This window comes from Spermophilus citellus, assembly GCF_964194105.1.
Source record: "Spermophilus citellus genome assembly, chromosome: 5".
Classification (NCBI taxonomy): domain Eukaryota; kingdom Metazoa; phylum Chordata; class Mammalia; order Rodentia; family Sciuridae; genus Spermophilus; species Spermophilus citellus.
The window spans coordinates 98,797,985-98,802,587 of NC_138186.1; positions in this window are offsets into that span (position 1 = coordinate 98,797,985).

The following is a 4,603-nucleotide window of genomic DNA, read 5'->3' on the forward strand; positions in this document are numbered from 1 at the left end:
AACAAACCCATAGTAGTAATATCTATAGGCAGAAGAAAGGGTTATAACTAGGAACAGGAATGGGGAGGGATTTTGGAGCATGGTAATATTCAAGTTTTTGACCTAGATGGGGGTTATAGAAGTGTTCACTTTGTAAAAATTCACCCAGAAATTCACATTTCTTTTATGTACTTTTGCATGTGTCATAATTCAATTTAAGAGATTTTTTTCTTTCTTTTTTTTTTGGTACCAGGTGTTGAGAGCCACAGCCAAAGGGGCCCCAGCAAACTTCCAGCTGCCAGCAAACTTCCAGCTGCCGGCTGATGATTGGCTCACAGCAGCCCCAGCAACATCTAGCTGATTGGCTCCTCTGCGGTGATGTTCATTGGGCTGTTTCCCTGCCCTTCAGACTGCCAGCTGATGATTGGCTCACAGCGGCCCCAGCAACATCTAGCTGATTGGCTCCTCCACGGAGCTGCTCATTGGGGGACTTCTTTGGCTCCGCCCACGCGACCCAGCCAATCAGCCTCAAGAGCAGGAGGATTGTGGGAGGTGGTGAGGTTTGTGTGGGGGTGAGAGGCTTGTGGGAAGCCGGTGGTGGCAGTTGGGCTCTGAGGGTTTTTTCCTGAGAAGCTGTTTTGTTTGGTGTTTGTAGTTCTAAAAATAAAGTTAGTTTCTTTTGACAAGTGGCTCCTGAATTGTGCCCAGCCAGACTGCGGCAACCAGGGATTGAACTCAGGGGTACTTAACCACTGAGCCACTGCTACAGTCTGGCTGGGCACAATTCACGAGCCACTTATCAAGCAGAAACGAACTTTATTTTTAGAACACACACACCGCACCACACGAGCTCTTCAGGAATTCCCTCAGAGCCCAACTGCCACCACCGGCTTCCCACGAGCCTCTCAACCCCCCACTCCTCCTGCTCTTGAGGCCGATTGGCTGGGTCATGTGGGTGGAGCCAAAAGAGTCCGCCAATGAGCAGCTCCATATATCATATATGATGAGCGCTCATGAAAAAATGGATCCAAATTTTTTTTATTCACATGATTTAAATGATTTAATCAGCTGTTGAGGATTGTTTTAATATGTGAACAAAAAAGGAGGTTAGGGGCTGGGGATGTGGCTCAAGCGGTAGCGCGCTCGCCTGGTGTGCGTGCGGCCCGGGTTCGATCCTCAGCACCACATATAAACAAAGATGTTGTGTCCGCCGATAACTGAAAAATAAATATTGAAATTCTCTCTCTCCTCTCTCCCTCTCTCTTAAAAAAAAAAAAAAAAAGGAGGTTAACAGATCTGTTTGTTTACTTTCACCTTTCCTTTTCATTATATTTGATAATTCTGTTCAGGATAATGTAAATTGTTCAGAAAATTGTTTTCTTTTAGTGCCTGCTGGAATGTTACATAATTTTTTCTTTAGCCATTATTGCCAGAATTCCTATCTTCATCCCAGTGCCGGTGAAGACAAAGATAAAACCAATCTACCGCTTCTGCAATAGCTATCACTGAACTGCTTGCAGAACTTGCCTGGACTGTGTATCACTTGTATGTATTGTGAACTATCTGTTGGTGCAGCAACTTGTGGTAGTGTTGGGGTATTTTTGCTGATGGTGTCATCGGTGGTACAATTTTTCCAAAAAGAGCCGTCAATTTGCTTGGTGTATCCTCCTCCCTTCTGCTTGTGATGGTCATTCAGCTAAAATTTGGGGGCCAACAGAGGTGAGGCAAAGAACCTCCCCCCCGCACACCCCCCCCCCCCCGCTGGTGTGGCTGTATGCTGGACAGGTAGTCAATGATGGGTAAGATCCAATTGCAATGGTACCAACCTAAGTCAGGAGGCTGATGCCTTGAGGTCAGCTCATCAGATGACGGGTAAGGACCGTATGTAGTATTGGACAACCTAAGGTAGGCACGGTCCCTAAGCCACATGCTTGTTGTTTAAACACAGAGAGGGAGATGTTGAGAGCCACAGCTGAAGGGGCCCCAGCAAATTTCCAGCTGATTGGCTCCTCTGTGGTGATGCTCATTGGGCTCTTTCCCTGCCCTTTCAGACCACGGAGCTACTCATTGGGGGACTCTTTTGGCTCCGCCCACATGACCCAGCCAATCGGCCTCAAGAGCAGGAGGAATTGGGGGTTGAGAGGCTCATGGGAAGCCAGTGGTGGAAGCTGGGCTCTGAGGGAATTCCTGAAGAGCTCGTGTGGTGCGGTGTGTGTGTTCTAAAAATAAAGATCGTTTCAGCTTGATAAGTGGCTCGTGAATTGTGCCCAGCCAGACTGCAGCAAGCCACATCCCCAGCCCTTTGATATTTTGAGACAGGGTCTCATTAAGTTGCCTTTTTTTTAAAAAAAAGAGAGTGAGAGAGGAGAGAGAGAGAGAGAGAGAGAGAATTTTTAATATTTATTTTTTAGTTCTCGGCAGACACAACATCTTTTGTTGGCATGTGGTGCTGAGGATCGAACCCGGGCCGCATGCATGCCAGGCGAGCGCGCTACCGCTTGAGCCACATCCCCAGCCCTCATTAAGTTGCTTAAACTGGCTTTGAACTTGTGATCCTCCTAACCTCTGCCTTCCAAGTTGCTGGGATTACAAGCCTGTGACACTGCCCAGCAAAAAGTTGGATGTTTTTATTTCTTTATAACTTTATTTGGTACCAATGAGCTACATCTCCAGCCCTTCTTTTTACTTTGAGACAGTATGACAAGTTGCCAAGGTTGGCCTTGAATTTGCAACCTCCTGTTTCAGTCACTTAAGTAGCTGGGATTACAGGCATGTGCCACCATGAATAAGCTTAGTATTTATATTCATCCTAACAAGACAAGAACTTGCTTCCTCCATCTCTTCTACTTCATGTTGACAGTTTGAATTCATTAATTTTGGCTTACTGTAGATGTATTTCCTTCCCCCTCTTCCCCCCCTCCATATACAATTACCAAGATATCTGACTACTAAATTATCCCCCTAGCTTTCCTAATATCTCTGGACTTGTTTTCTTCTTGAATATTTTTTCCCCAAAATTTTAACATGTACTTTTGAGTGGTAAATATTAATGCTTTTATTAAACCCTCACATTTTAAAGACAAATTGCTACAAAATTTCAAGTCCAGTACTTTAAAAATATTACACTCTGCTCCTACTGCTCAGGATTGAGAAGACTCAGGTCAATCTGATTCCTTTCTTTATACATTTACTCTACATAAAAGCTTTAAGATTTTTCTCATTATCTTTGATACTCTTACATTTCAGTATATGTCTGTATGTGGATATTTTCTCTTTTCACTCTGGCCCTTTCTATCTCTATTTAAACTTTTTCTCTAAGTCTCCTTTATTTCCTGAATGTTGGCACATCCGTCTTCCATGTCACTTAAATCATTTTCACAGTTCCAAGTTACCTTTTTTAAAAAAACAAAACTTCCTTCTGGGAGTTTTCTAGATTGATTTTTCAACTCAACTTATTCTTCAGTTGTATCTATTTTTATTCCATTCAATTTTTTCTTCATTTTATAAAGAGAAACCAGAGTATGTGGGGTTGTTTTTCACTACAGGAGAATGAACTGAGGAAAGTCTGAGCTATATTCTCAACCCTTTTAATTTTTTTAAAATTTGTTCTTGTACTAGGGATTCAATCAGAGGCTCTCTACCTCAACTTTTATTTCCAGGATCCTTCACCTTTTTTTTTTAAACAAGGTCTCACTAAGTTGCTGATGCTGCCCTCAAATTTGCAATGTTCCTGCCATCGTCTCCAGAGTAGCAAGACACACACCTCACAGTGTTTTTTTTTTTTTTGGTACCAGGAATTGAACCCAGTGGTGCTTACCACTGATTTGCATCCCCAGCCCTTTTTTTATATTTTGAGACAGGATCTCGCTGAATTGCTTAGGGCCTCAATTAGTTGCTGAGATCAGCTTTGAACTTGAGATCTTCATGCCTCAGTCTCTCAAGTTGCTGGGATTACAGGCACATGCCACCGTGCCCTGCTAGAGTACATGTTCTTTATTTTATTTTTATTTATTATTATTATTGGTACTGGGGTTTGAATTCCCAGGGTGCTTTACCACTAAGCCACATCCCCAGTCCTTTTAACTTTTTATTTTAAGGCAGGATCTCACTAAGTTGCTTAGCATCTCACTAAACTGCTGAGGCTGGTCTTGATCTTGTAAACCTCCTGCATTAGTCTCCTGAGCCTCTGGGATTACAGGCATGCACCACTACTCCCAGCTCTTAATTTTAAATGTGTGTCATTTTTTTCTTAGTTTTATGTTACATTGGTAAACCTTTTTTTGTTTATTATCTTTGACTTAGATTCTGCAGGTCTTATAAAAGGATGATAAAGATGATAGTATGCACTGGAGAAAGACTGATGACCAGCACTCTAATTTATGATGGACTTCCAAAGACAGGAAAAAGGACAAGCTGAATTGTTAGTGGCTAGACACCAATAATTAATTATTCCACTTTATTATCTACTGAGCAATGCTTTAGGCTAGGACTTCCCCTTAGGGCATTCTGGGATAAATGACAATGGGAAAATACACAGCCTAGAATCTAGAGCCTAGATTGTAATTCACCAGTCCTGATACTGGAGGGGGAGGGCAAAGAAGTAATTGTTCAAACTAGTCAATCC